The sequence below is a fragment of the Canis lupus genome, chromosome 12, assembly GCF_011100685.1.
Source record: "Canis lupus familiaris isolate Mischka breed German Shepherd chromosome 12, alternate assembly UU_Cfam_GSD_1.0, whole genome shotgun sequence".
Classification (NCBI taxonomy): domain Eukaryota; kingdom Metazoa; phylum Chordata; class Mammalia; order Carnivora; family Canidae; genus Canis; species Canis lupus.
This window is the reverse complement of record NC_049233.1, coordinates 54,011,591-54,027,314: the sequence shown is the minus strand read 5'-3', so window position 1 is coordinate 54,027,314 and position 15,724 is coordinate 54,011,591. Positions and strand designations below refer to the sequence as shown.

Genomic DNA, 15,724 nt, shown 5'->3' with positions numbered 1-15,724 from the left:
AAGGGCACGAAAACAAATGCAAAAGAGAAAGGTAGAGGGCATTGGTGTACAACAATAGAAATAGATTTGGGGAACCTATTTTCGCCAAGAACTGAGATGGACATTAGGTTTTCACATATGCCCAAATCACTAATTACAGTTTTGCACCTTTTCTGAGAATGTGCTCTGAGATCTAGCACACCAAAAGGAAACTTAGTTTTCACTATGTATATTTGGGAGCAGAGAAACCAGAAGACCACGAATAATACACAATGATTAAGTCTGGGTGGTGAGATAATGGATTATGGTTTTAAGTGAATTATCTCATTCAATTCTCATGAGAACTCCTTGAATTAGCTTCTATTATTAGTTCATAAGTATATTGCCCTAGGTCCCAAAGCTAGAGCCTAAACTTTTCAGCTCTAAATTATTCTAAATTCATAAAACATTTTAAAATTTTTTTCAGGATAAAAATATTCTCTCTCCTCTTCCCTTTTCTTTCTCTCCATCTCTTTCTGTCTCTACCTACCTATCCGTCCACATACATCACAACTGGGTGATCAATAATGAGACTGTACCATAAAATAACAATTATGATTAGCCTAATTCTGAGTGTGTGACTTCATTTAAATAAAATGTAATTTGTCTATAGTAGATATTGTGATTGATATCCATTTTTAATTCCCCCTATATGATTAACCTAAATTCATTTTGGTAGACTAAATTCACCATCTTTACCAGTGACTGGTTACCAGTTTGATAGGCTTTGAACTATTTGTGTCAATAAGAGGCCAGGGAAAAGATTTTCCAGGATTTTGGTAAAAATAAGCAAATAATTCTCATTCCTACCTGATGAAAACAAAGAAGAATCCTTTCACCTCTATGGCTGAAAACTAACCTTGGGTGAAACCAACACTTGTTTGGCAAAGCAAATATACAAGAAATAAAGATATTAAGATATTGAGAAAGATGAGAGAAAGAAATGGGAGAGACAGAGCACATGCTTAGAACTGATATTTAAAAATCACACACACACACAAAAAACAACATAGTGTTTGTTACTAAAGGTTAAACACAGTAAATGATAATCAGAATGATCTACTGGATTAGAGGGTAGCCTCTACTCCCACTTAGAAAGTTTAATAAAAAGGACATGGAAGCAACTTTCAATGAAAACAAAAACCATCATAAACTTCTGCCTTTCATGCTAGGTTTTAAACGAGAAGTGTTTCATTGATTACTGGGTTAAACTGGGATATTATTATTGGAAAGACATTATGATTGGAAAGTTACCTACTGCTCAATGCTTTAAAGACTCAATAAAACAATGTTGGTAGCAATTACTAAAATAAAATAAAATGAGATAAATATCTCATAACTGAGTTGTGACTACTCACCATCTTGTAGTATTTAAAATATAAATCATTATTCATCTTTCTATTGATTTATACTCTCAATTACTTATCAGTTGATTTCCATATGTCCAAAGTTACTACTGGTTGTCAACAAATTTACATTAAAGGATCACAATCTTAGTGATGCTATACTTCTGTAGTTATTGATCTCTCCCAATAAAATGGCATCTCCTTGATAAGAGAATTCTTTTTTAGCTCTTCATCCCTTAAATACATGTTACAGGGCCTAGCATATGTGACAAATTCAATAATATCTGCTGAATAAATGTATTAACAAATAAAGTTAGTGGGACACCAGTAAATTCTGTGAATGTCAAAAATATAGGATAACTTAAGTCATCATTTAAATTTTCATTTGAAGGGGTGCTTGGCTGGCTCAGTTGTTAGAGCATGCCCTCTTAATCTTGAAGTTGTAAATTCAAGCCCCATGTTGGGTGTAGAGATTACTTACAAAGAAAATCTTTTAAAAATAAATAAATTTTGGCTCCATATTATGTATTTTGTTATTATTAAATAAACTTCAAAAATATTATCTAAGGCCAACTTCCTAAATATAGTTAAAACAACATGGGGATGCCTGGGTGGCTCAGCGGTTGGGCGCCTGCCATTGGCTCAGGTCCTAATCCCAGGATCCAGGATCAGGTCCCACACTGGGGTCCCTGGGAGGAGCCTGCTCCTCCCTCTGCCTGTGTCTCTGCCTCTCTCTCTCTCTCTCAGTCTGTGTCTCTTATAAATAAATAAATCTTAAAAAAAAGAATTAAAACAACACAAGCGATTATAGAGTGCCAATTATATTCCTAAAGTTTATATTAAAAATAGCTCATAAAATATTATGTGAATGCATAAAAATATTACAGCAGATAAGATTGTCTAATTTTATGTTTTTAAAAATCGAGAAAAAGAAATCTTTGTCTAGTTAATCAAAGAAGTCAGCTGAGAAATGTATATGGAGAAGTAGACATCTATAAAGCAATATCTAAGCAGATATTAAGAAATCAGTCATTATTTACTTAAACAAACAACAAGTATTTGATAGCTCCCAGGACAGAAGGAAGGAAAGAATCAGGCCTATGGACTAGTAACTCTGGATATTAAATGCTGAAATGCATATATCATCTCTCTTAGACATTGCCATTGGATGATTCAACTGGAATTATCTCTATGTCTGTCTGCACTTGAGATTAACCTTTTTAGAAAAAGGAATCTGACTAGTCTACTTCTGAAATTAGGGGAAATGTAGTTCTGTATGTAGCTTATTGTGTATTTGGGGGTGAGGGGAGATAATTTCCCCAAAGGTCACAGATCAGATAAAAAACTAAAACAATGTCAGAATTTGCATAGTCATTTAAGTTCTCACATTTTATATAAATCTCAAGTTTTTCTTTTTAAAAACCTTGTAACAAAAGAAGAAAGTAATTGGTATAAACAGACAATAAAGTTAACTGTCGATTGATATTTCAAAGTTAAACTATGAAAACTTTTTTTATTTTTCAGTTAAAATTAGCTGATATCCAGGAAAATTAACTTCTCTTATGATAGTCCACCAGAAGTTTCAGGAAGATAGAAACTTGCTATTAACTTTTTAAACAGAATTTTCTATGATAGAAGATTGGATAAGCAGATGTTTAGAAGTTAAAAAAAGAAAATAAATAAATATTAAAATTAAAAAGTAGCAATAGGGCAGCCTGGGTGGCTCAGCGGTTTAGCGCTGCCTTCAGCCCAGGGCATGATCCTGGAGACCCGAGGTCTAGTCCCACCTCGGGCTCCCTGTATGGAGCCTGCTTCTCCTTCTGCCTCTCTCTCTCTCTCTGTGTCTCTCATGAATAAATAAATAAAATCTTTTAAAAAAGAAAAGTAGCAATAACTGCAGGAAGGAGATGCTACCTATCCAGAAGGAGAAACAAAATTAAAATTAAAATTTTGATTTTAAGATTAAAATCCAGAATATGTGAGCACTGAGTGTTATACTATATGTTGGCAAATTGAATTTAAATTTTAAAAGAGGGCAGCCCAGGTGGCTCAGCAGTTTAGCACCACCTTCAGCCCAGGGCCTGATCCTGGGGACCTGGGATCGAGTCCCACGTCAGGTGCAACCTGCTTCTCCCTCTGCCTGTGTCTCTGCCTCTCGCTCTCTCTCCCTCTTCTCTGTGTGTGTGTGTGTGTGTGTGTGTGTGTCTCATGAATAAATAAATAAAATCTTTAAAAAATAAAATAAATAAATAAAAGAAGAAAAAAGAATCCAGAAGGAGGGGGCGCTCCTAGACACACTTTGGTGTCTGGTCCTTTGGGAAGCAGGTTCTACCTGGCTATGAGTTGTCTGCAATTGGTTTTGGAGCAACAATGGAAGCAGTGGACTGGAAGGAACAGCTGCAGGGGTAAAGGGATATTCCTATGCTAGGAGAGCCAATAGACAAAAGTACAAGAGAAAGTTCTTTCTCCTCTTTTCCTACTATTCCTTCTTCCTTGTTTGCCTCTCTTGATAAAGGAAAATTGAAGCCCCAGCTTACAATAAAAGAGTGTGGAAGAGGGAAACAAGTGTTGAAGCTGAGAAACAATAGTTTCATAATCACTACAAGCTATGTTACATTTTGACACACTTTTAATTTCCCACATTAGCCCTTATTTCATTGGCATTTTAATTTGGTGTCATTAATTACAAGTTACTTCTTGTAACTTTGAATGGTATATAGAATGCCAAGAAAGTTTATGTGAATTATTTTTGTCATAGTTAAAAGTTACCCAACTTTTGACTATGCGATTCTAGAATTCTAACTTTTGTCTAGGTAATAGTCTTATAATACATTTATGATTCACTGGCTCTAGTAAATAAAGCCAGTGAATGTTATAATCTTGTTGCCATTTTTGTGTCTTCCTCTAAAGCAAAGGATTATATCTATAAGCCTGCCATGCCAGTTAAAGACCATTAGTCACAGGAAAAAACAGTGGCGTGTGGAATGGATCAGCCCAAATTCATCATGACCACTAAAAAATAACACAAAACAAATATCTTATTAGTGATGTGCCAAGAGGTTGATCATTTCGAGTGAAGGATGGCATGTTAATGAATATATATAAAGGCAGTTCTCAAATTCACATATTTCAAATTAACAGCAATCAGTCAATTACACGCATGATATCGACTTGCTTCACATATTGCCCTTGAGTAGGCTGGAAACATACAAATGAAACGGAGTCAGATTTATGATGGTTTGGAGGAGATTTCTAATTTAAATCATAGCAAATACTTTATCTTCCTGATACATAGAACCAAGCAGATTTAATCAAAGTAATCAACTCTAAAATAGGCACAAATAATGGCTAAACAGATATGGGGCGGGGGGGGGGGGGGCAAACAACATCAACAACAAAAACCCTAAACTAAATAAAATAGGAAGGCATTGAACAGGAAATCTTGGCCTTTAAACTGTTATTATATAATGGATTTTCTAAAGTAAGGTAATACATTTTCTGAAGTCTTATAAAATAAGATTCCAAAAATACATAGGTCAGTATTAGCATTGCTGGAATAAATACAGATATAGGGATTCATACAACTCCATTGCAAAAAACAAAAACAACCCCTCCAAAATGGCAAAGGGCCTAACCAGGTAATTTTCTAAAAATATACCAATATCCAATAAGTACATGAAAAGGTGCTCCACATTACTAATCATCAGGGAAATGCAAATCAAAACCACAAGGAAATTATCAATTCACAGCTATTAAGAAGTCTATTATTTGTTTATAAAGATGTATTGATTTATCTGAGAGGGGGCAGGAGTAGAGGGAGAAGGAGAAAGATATTCCTAAGCAGACTCTGCTGAGCACGGAGCCTAACGCGGGGCTTTATCTCACAACGCTGAAATCATGACCTGAGCCAAAATCAAGAGTTGGATGCCCTAGGTGCCCCAAGAAGTCTATTATTATTATATTATTATTATAGAAATAAGAGATAAGCAAATGTTGGTAAGGCTATTGAGAAAAGGAAACCCTTGTACACTGTTGGTGGGATTATAAACTGGCACAGGGATTATGGAAACCAGTATGGAAGTTCTTCAAGAAATTAAAAATAGAACTATCATATGATCAAGAAATTCCACTTCTAGATAAATATCCAAGGGAAACAAAACTATTGCCCCAAAGAGAGAGTTCCACTCCCATGTTAATTGCAGCACTCCTCACAATAGCCAAGTTATAGAAATAACCTGAGTGTCCATTACCAGGTAAATAAAGAAAATGTGATTATATATATATATATATATATATATATATATATATATAATTATACATGTATATTCAACTTTAATACATATATATATATAAGCTGAATATAACTCAACTTTAAAAAGAGAAATTGGAAAAAATAAATAAATAAAAATAAATAAAAATAAAAAGAGAAATTGGGCACCCCTGATGGTCCAGAAGTTTGGCATCGCCTTCAGCCTGGGATATGATCCCGGAGACCCAGGATTGAGTCCCACAACTGGCTCCCTGCATGGAGCCTGCTTCTCCCTCTGCCTGTGTCTCTTCCTCTCTCTCATTCTTTCTTTCTCTCTCTGTGTTTGTGTGTGTCTCATGAATAAATAAATAAAATCTTAAAAAAAAAAAAAGGAGAGAAATCCTGTCATCCATGGATGAATTTGGAGGGTGTTATACTAAGTGAAATTTATTTATATGTGAAATCTAATTATAGATATTCTTTTTTAGGGGGTAACAGTATACTTTATTGATGGTACATGACAAGGTAAGGCTCTGCAAACCTCTCCCTTTCTTCAGTAGGTCTGGGATGGAAACTGTGTAGAGGTTGGGAGATTCTCAGTGTGTTGGAGGAGAAATGGAGCAAGAACTCTGTAGCAACAAAGGGTGTCTCTTCCTCTTGTGCTTACTGGGGCTAGTGGTCCAGGGGGCTCTCACTCCTTGGAGGCCAAGTGGATAAAAGTTCGTTTAATTTAAGTAGTTTAAGTACCCCTAGAAATACTGCAGGGGTACACATTAACTTGTTGTTCTTGTTGTTGTTGTTATTGCTTTTAAGTTTTTATTTTAATTCCAGTTAGTTAACATACAGTGTTATATTGATTTCAGGTGTACAGCATAGTGATTCAACAGTTCTATATATACACATTAACTTTCTCTCACCATGTGGGGATACTAAAAGAAACTAAGAATTTAAAATATGAAATGGAAAGATTATCTACTTAATATTAATAGAAATAAAAACACAAAAATTTCTAATCCAAATAAAACCTCAACCTTATTTGAACTCAACCTTTGAAATATAAAGCAGGCCATGTGTATATTAAGTTGCACAGAGTTTGGCTAATAGCCATGAAATTGTCTAGTACTACCCTAACACAATTGGCGGGTACTTAGAACTCTGATAAAATGAATAAAACATTCTGCTTGGATTCAAAGAGAGCACATGCTTATTTAACTTACTGCTGTAAAAGACTTTAGTTTTGTTTTATTTTGCTTTTTAACTTAAGTTAAATATTTTCATTAAATGAGCAGTTCCCAGAGAAGAAAAAGGATAAATTGATGGTATTTAGTTGTCATCTTCTTTATATCCCCTTAGTTGTGAATCAATTAAGTAAGTTGTGTCAATTTCTTAATTAATTCAAAGGGGGTATAACATTTGTAATGTTGATAAGTTTTCCCATAAAGGAATATATTGTAATTATCTGACAAATAAAATATTGTGAATACTAAAAATTTCCCTTCATTTGTTGAGAGAAGCAGTCACAATAATAATCTAAAAAGAAAATTCATCTGGAAATCAGAAAACCTGGCTTGCAGAGCTGGGAATGAAGCTTAACCGCACTGATCAATGATGTTTTATCTAAAATATAGTGAGTTCAGCCATCTGATCTTTAAAATATTATCTTTAAATATTGATGTTTATTAAAAAAAATAAAAATAAATAAATATTGATGTTTATTGCTTTACAAATGCATCATAGTATTGTTTTGGGAGCAGAGACAATAGATTCACCCTGACCTTGATTTTTTTTTTCTTTTTACTCCCTTTTTAGCAAGATATGCACATTTAAGGCAGTCTGTCTATTGGAGGGAAAAAAAAATTACCAAAACATGAAAACCATGAGGCAAAACACGGTAATAAGTAGTTGACTCTTGACTGAATGTTTACTGTCAACAATTGGATTTTTATTCAGAAATCATTTAAGTTTTTATTTTTCCTTAGAAGGTCTCTATCCTTTAGATTTAATATCTCCAAGGTAGAAAAGCTAAATTAATAAAAGCTTTTTAACTAATTGTTTGTCAGAGCATGCAAAGGATGTATGTAACAGATACAGAACTTAAACCAAATCCTTGAGTAGAAACTACCCCATTTGAGTCATATAAACATGACTCACATCCTTCCCCCTTTTTGCCATATCAAGATTTACCCATCGTTTCAAACCATGCCCTCCTTCACCTCTCCATGACTAGAATGAGAGAGCCATGACTTATTAGCACAGAGAGACTTGATAAATCATCTAACTTTCTAATTTTCTGATTTTATGGCATTATAGAGAGTCTTGGGTTGTAAGTCAAAAGAACTTGATATTAATTCAGTGTCCTGGCTTTACTTATTGCCAGCTCAGCAACATTGGGTCATCTACTCTTTCTAAATATATTTCCTTTTCTGTAGAATGGAATCAATAACTCTCTTCCCACTTGATTGGGTATTTTTCCCAATCAAAGTAAATAAGAAATATATAGGTACTCTCATTAGCCTAAAAGTGACATTATCTGGATTAACCACCGAGGTGCCTAAAAGTGGGCTAATAAGAGTACCTCTATATTTCTTATTTATTTTGATGAAAATAGGTTTTTCTTTTAGGTTTTCCTTCCTTAAAATTCTATAGTCCTAGTTCTCAATTATTGTGTTGTTACAGAGGGCCACAGTTTGGGAAGAAGTTGAAGGGGTGAAGTGACAGAAAGTGAAAATGTGCATAAACATGCAGACTCTCTTTCCTTCATAGCAGCTTGATGTGAGCCACCATTACTGGTGGGATTGGTTATATTTGTGACTGACAACAAATGACCGTGTCAGTCAGAAAGAAGCTGGAACTTCTTATAACATCGATTTTCATATCTTTATGCCCCTGTACATGAGCTACTGATGGATTTCAAACACAATTCCTTGTTTAGTTTCTTACACTACATAGATACAATTCCATAGACTTTTATTTTATGAAAGATTAAGGCTACTTCCTAGTAAACAGTGAGCATAAATTTTAGTACTCAAAAACTAAAATTAGTGCATTGTTAGAATTTCTGAAGTTTCCAATTCTGTAGAAAGTTTACTTGCCAAGTAGCATCATGCAATATTGAAGCTATGCTTTGAAATCCCATTTTCTTTTCTTTTTCTTTTTTCTTTTTTCTTTCTTTCTTTCTTTCTTTCTTTCTTTCTTTCTTTCTTTCTTTCTTTCTTTCTTTCTTTCTTTCTTTCTAAAAATATACCAATATCCAATAAGTACATGAAAAGGTGCTCCACATTACTAATCATCAGGGAAATGCAAATCAAAACCACAAGGAAATTATCAATTCACAGCTATTAAGAAGTCTATTATTTGTTTCTTTCTTTCTTATTTATTTATTTATTTAATTTATTTATTTATTTATTTATTTATTTTTTATCTGAGAGAGAGTCCACACACAGAGGAAGAAGGAGAAGCAGACTCCCCACTAAGCAGGGAGGCTCATGCCCCTATGGCTCCCATGACCCTGGGGTCGTAACCTGAACTGAAAGCAGAGGCTTACCCAACTGAGCCAGGTGCCCACAAATCCCAAGTTTTCAAGAAAAAACTTTTAAGTATATCATTAGTGTAGTCTTGAATAAGATAGGATTTTTAGCTGCTGCTTATTTCATTCTGTATCTCTATGTGTAAGCAACCTGAGTTCATTATTCATATTTAAAATATTTTGTCAAAAAAGCAAATATACTTATGGTAGTAAAAATACAAAGATTAAAGTGAAATAAAATTAGCTTGATATATGAGTGCATACTGGAAGCATGCACCATTACCAAAAGTGTATTCCCACATGAGGAAATGTAATGATATTAATAATATTAGATATCCAAATTTCCCCACTACTTTTTATGACACTGTGATGTGGAAATTTCAGCAGTAAGTAGATTAGGAGAATATTCAGTCCAGGGAGGTCTCTCGTATGATAGTTAGCCCTATTTATCAGGTCAATTGAATCTGCACCTGGAGACAAGTTTGCTTTCAGGTAAAAGGAAGAAACCTACCTGGTCAGGATATCCTATCTGGAGAACATGCTGATTGGTGAAAATGACTATCGCTGCTCAGTAACCAACACAAGTTTCTTTCTTTCAAGAAGCTTACATTCTAATAGGATATGCAAAAAAAAAAAAAAAATAGATACCAAAAATAAGAAGTAAAATGTATTGTATGTTAGCAGGTAGATAAAAAGAAAAAAAGTACAAGAGAACAGTGTTCTGCAGTCAGAAGTGGAAAGAGAATGCAACGTTGCATTGTGAGGTCATTACAAGCTTCATGGAAAAGATGACAAAGGACTTAAAGAACAGGAGTGAGGGAGAGAGAGAGCCTAGGGAATATTCAGGAGATCACTGTTCCAGATAAATGGAATAGAGGAAGGTGGGAACATTCTTTCTGGGTTTAAGAAAAAGTAAGGATTCAGTGTGACTGATGTGGAGTGTAAGAAAATGTGAGATATAAGCAAGATGGTCACAAAAGAGAGTCAATTAAATTGGACTTTTATGACTTATTCAGAATAAAATGTTGAGCTATCACAGGGCATGGAGTAGAGAAGTGACGTTATCTGGCTTACATTTCAAACAGATCATTCTGGCCCCTGTACTGAGTATAGATTGTGTAGAAAAGACAATGGGCTGAAAGAAATAAATCAGTTATGAAATAGTTGCAGTATTGCAGGTGAAATATGAGGGTGTCCCAAACTAGAATGGTACTGATGGATGTGAAAAATGGTTGGATTGTATATATATTTTCAAGATAGAGCTGGCATGACTACCTCATAGACTATGTTGTGTAAGAGAAAGAAACAAAATGACATAAATTTTTTTTTCAATAATTATTCTCATCATTTGCCATTAACTGAGATGTGAAAAATCAGCAAGTGGCGCAGATTTGTCAGGGAGTTCATTTTTAGAGATTGTAAGTTTTTAAAGGTTTATTAAACATTCAAGTGGAGATGTTCAGTAGCCTGTAGAGTATATAAATACACTGGCGTTTGGATAGAGCTCTGGGCTCTAATTCTACAATTTGAGGTTGTCAGCATATCCATGGTATTTTAAAGACAATGGGATTTGGTGAGATCACTCAGAAAACAAGGCAAGGGCCCAGAACTGAGCTCTGCAGCACTCCAGCATTGAAAGACTACTAGGTCAGAAGAGTTCCCAGGGTAAGTAATAGGGGATCAGAGAGAGAGAAAGGCAGAGGCTGCTTTCTAGAAGCTGCACATGTTTTCTAAAATAGCAGCAGTTTATTGTCATAGATCTATTTAACTACTGTCTGTTGGATTCCTTGAAGGATATTTATAGATTCTAGTGTTCATTCCTTTTCATGTGTCTTCAGCAGTGAATGTGCAGAGAGGTAGAAATAGGAAGCCAGGTCAGTCTGGATGCTGAGAAACAAAAAGTTCACCTTTATCGTTGGTGCAAGTCTTATGGAAGCAAGGGAAGTGATGGAAAGGGCAAGGACACAGATGCCTAGAAGAGTTCTAATACATAAAAAGCTGAAGAATGATTGGTTTAGGTCTATCAGCAAGAATAAGTATCCAAATAGTAATTTGTATTCTCTAATAATTTTAGGCATGATATAAATAATAGTACCAAAGTGAGGTAATATAAATTTGTTGATTTTGATAGAAAAATAATTGTATTTATCATAACATTTGTTGTCAACATGAAAAGTAAAAACACTTTTCCCTAATTTAGCATGAACACTCTCCATGAGGCATTCATGGAGTCCTTGAAACGTTGAGAATACCATTTAATAAAAATCTAATTCATCTTGTCTAATGCCATTCAATAAAATTGTCATTTGGTAAGGCCATCATTAATTACTCAACTGGCAGAAATAATTATTTTTAGATATTCTCCTTTTGGCAGCTCAGCAAAAAGAAAGCAAAAATTGCCTCTGCAGAATAAGCAACTGGAGGTTTCTTTGTAGTCAGCATTTAAAGGTGACTTCTGATCTGTTGTTAAGACACATTTCTCTGGAAAAAGAGCATATGGCACTTCCTCCTCACCCTTTGCTTACTTTACAATTCATTCATAGGAAAATTAGAGGCTCAACAACAACATAATTCCATCCTCGGATCTTTCTTTCCTTTTCTTTCTTTCTTTCTTTCTTTCTTTCTTTCTTTCTTTCTTTCTTTCTTTCTTTCTTTCTTTCTTTCTTTTTCTTTCTTTCTTTCTTTCTTTCTTTCTTTCTTTCTTTCTTTCTTTCTTTTTCTTTCTTTCTTTCTTTCTTTCTTTCTTTCTTTCTTTCTTTCTTTCTTTCTTTCTTCTTCTCTTCCTTTTTCTTAGAACTATATAAAAAATGACTCTAGTGCAAAAGAATTTCACTTTCCCCTTACTGAAGGAAGATGTTGCTGATTATATAGATATGAACATGAAAACACTGAGATAACAAATTTAAAGGATCCAAGAGTTTAAAAAGAAAATATACATGTAAATTGAAATGCTTTAGAATATACTATAGTATATGAAAATCCTAAACTCCTATGTGGGACTGAGTTTCAATATATAGCTAATTTTCTTTTCTTTTTATCATCATCACTTGACTTGTATAGCTCATACTTGCAAATGGAATTGATGAAGACACTGGAACAATGCTCTATCCCAATTCAGATGAACCATCTATTGGTTACATAGCTCTAGAGGTATATAGAATTAAAAAATAAAATACTGGCACCCATATTCTTTGTAGCATGTGAGAAGTCTATATAATTTTTGGAGTATTGTGTTTCCATTTCAATGAAATTAAAAAAATAATTCCCTTCACTCTTATCTTAGACCTCATTATAATAAATACTTCCAAGAGAGTTTAGTGTTCACAGTCTCTGTGACATCTAACTTATAAAATAATGAATAAGAGCACCAATAAGGAAGGGTACTTAACACATACGTTCACATCAAGGAAATGCCATAGAAAAAAGGAGTGGGAGAATTAAGCCATTTCCTGGACCTAGACAGTATCAGCTCATCAAAATCAAAGAACCTATGATGAAGTAGTCAACATAATGTATTTTGAGCAGCAATGCCATTTCAGAAGAAAGCATCATCCATAGCATTAAATTGTTATTCTAAATTTTAATTTTGTTGAATTTGTAGATCTAAGAGTTAATTTATGGATTTTCAAGACTCACAGAAATTATTAATGTAATAATTTTATACTATTTAGAAAACATTATAATAAAAATTTGTTAAAACTTGTCAGAGTGAAACTTGATTCTTGACTTCCTAAAGCTAAATCCAATAAATACACACACATATACATATACACAAATAATTAGGATACACAGACAAAAATTCCCCAACAGCAACCAAACAAGGAAGTTCAAACTCATGCCATAAACTCTAAAAGCACAAAAGTCAAAGAAAATATCATACCATTCAGGAAGGCCTTGATGAAGTATCTAACCCTGCTATCCAAATCCCACATAGTAGAGGGGAATATGATGCATTAAAAAAATCCAATAAATTATTACTAATATACCACAATTTAGAGAGAACAAATATGTACATAGGCAGTAGGAGGGCTAGGGAGAGGAGGAGAGAAACAGAGGGAATGAACACTGAAGTCTTTTAACATAAAATACAATCTGAAGATCCATGCACTGGTGGGGAAAAACAACCAGGTTTTGCATTTTCAGTAGATCCATGATAAAATAAGAAATTTTATCATGAAACTTGGATGTGTTGCTTTACCCCTTGGACAGAGCACAGCCACCTACTAATGAAGTGAAATCCCAATACAGTTTTGGTTTTTTTTTGTTTTTTTGTTTTTTTTTTTTTTTTTGGCTTTTTTAAGAGGGAGAGAAAGAGAGAGAGAGAGAGAGCACATTCACATATGTGCATGATGGGAGGGAATCTTAAACATGCTCCATACCCAGCACAGAGCTGAGGGTGGGCTTAATCTCACCACCCTGAGATCATGACCTGAGCCAAGATCAAGAGTCAGATCCTTAACTGACTGAGCCACCCAGGTGCTCCCCACCAAATACATTTTTTTTCAAATACAGTTTTTTAATAAATCTAACTAGCTAGCAAATATTTCAAGTATTCTAACAAATTATTCCCAGTCCTAGCTGTGTTCTCAATTGGATGACAACTATGAAAACATGTTATGAAAGAAGAGGAAGGGAAGAAAGAAGAAAGAAAAGAAGGGAGGGAGGGAGGAAGGAAGGAAGGAAAGAAGGAAAGAAGGAAAAATCTAGCAGGCAAAAGATAAAGAAGCAAAGAATCATATTTGTTCATAAACTCAAGTAAGTAAGGGGCAAACAAATAAAAAAACCTCACTCCTAGGAGTTTCTCCCCCTTTAGAAGAATTTAGCAAAGACTTAATTCTGTAGAATAAAACTTGAAAGGCACATTAATAAAGAATGAGATTTAAAAAAAAAGAATGAGATTTTTGAGCTATAGAAACAAATCAAACAAATCAACACCATTAACTGGAAAAATAAATTAATTAGGGAAATGGGATCAGAAAAGTTGAGGATGCAACTCAATTGCCACGGAAGAAAGTCATGAGATTATTATTTTGAATGCAGAAGAAAAAAAAGGCAAAGATATTGATATTGGAACAGTTAGGAAGATGTAAAGGACAGAAAGAATGTATCAGATGGTTAAGTATGTTATTTCTCAGTCAGATATGCAACACTTGAAAAAGAATGCCTCTAGATATAGTAGATTTTCCATCTTACTGTGGATAAAGAACTGATCTTGAAAATGTAAAAGGTCATGTCATATTCTATGAAAAATTGATGCAAAGTAGTGCACATTGAGATATGTTCTTGTTTAGTTATTGAATTTCAAAATGACTGAGGAAACTTTTTTGCACACAGGTAAAGGAACAAGTGAAATATGAAAGAGGAAAAACCAAGTTTGCCTCAGAATTTCACATAGTGAGATTTAATATCAGATGAAGCAATTATCTACAAAATTCCAAGGAGAAAATATTTAAAAAAAAAAAGACCAATGTATAATTCAAGTTCATACTTTTTTTAAAAGATTTTATTTATTTATTCATGAGAGACACAGTAAAAGAGAGAGAGGTAGAGACCCAGGGAGAGGGAGAAGCAGGGCTCTATGCAGGGAGCCTGACATGGGACTCGATTCCGGGTCTCCAGGATCACACCCTGGGCTGAAGGCGGCGCTAAACCACTGAGCCACGTGGGTTGCCCCTGTAATTCAAGTTCAAAGGTCATTTATATGTATAAAAGTGGCAGATAATTATTACTAAACACAGGGGAAACACTTAATCCCTCTTGAAAACCTGCTTTCTGTCTCAAGCCAGCAAACCAGGAGAGGATAAAAATGCAAAAATCAGGAATAGGGCATGGAATTGGAAAAATGAACGATTAGTAAGTATTCAGCTTTCACTCAGATGTAAAACTGCTATAAACAACTGAGAGCCTTATGCCTACAGAAAAGAATACAAGTGTTATGGACTTTGATAAATAAAAAGTAAAAATATACCATTTTAAATCAGAAAGGTGGTAAGAAAGAAAAAATAATGGGTGCTGATTTTTTATCCTTTCTAGTAAGGAGCCATTTTGATAACATAATATTGAAATTTAGAGAGAAAAAAATAGAATGGTTCCAGCTTTATATTGTCCATTACAATCTTTCCTTCTTAACTTAAAAGGAATACTTAAGGCATTAGAGTCTGTTTGGTTATTTTTAAACATGGAAGCATTTATCCAAAACTTTTTGTTTTTTTCTGATTCAATTTTATCCTAAAAATTCAAAAAATATTGAAAATAATGCATTTTAATAAAATACACAGATATAACCTCATTTTAAGAAAATAAATTTTATTGATCTACACATTATTTTTCAGTATACATGCATACAAAGGGATGATGCTGTCTCATTTTTCTCTCTTGATGATGAGATTCTAGTGGATTTTTAAAAAATTATTCTTCTGCACTTTGTATTTCTTGACTTAAAAAAAAAAAAAGCCTGCATGATTTTATATGAATCCTATAAAATCATTATCCAAAAAGAAAAGAGGTCTATGTAATACTTATCTTTGTGTAACATGGATTTAATTCTGTGCCTCCGGATGGTGAAACTGGTAGGCATTGGCCTGG

The 15,724-nt window shown here is 33.9% G+C and overlaps 1 long non-coding RNA gene across 3 annotated transcripts in view; it reads left to right on the top strand.

Moving 5' to 3' along the window:
- LOC102151477 overlaps positions 1-15,724 on the top strand; it is a 48,048-nt gene that overhangs the window by 8,051 nt on the left and 24,273 nt on the right. The window contains exons 3-4 of one of the 3 annotated variants that reach the window (XR_005368030.1): positions 6,102-6,138; positions 7,423-7,504. The exons of 1 other annotated variant lie outside the window; for it this stretch is intronic. This is a non-coding gene — a long non-coding RNA (uncharacterized LOC102151477). The remainder of the gene's footprint in view (positions 1-6,101; positions 6,139-7,422; positions 7,505-15,724) is intronic. One more of the 3 variants, XR_005368032.1, reaches the window with a different exon arrangement.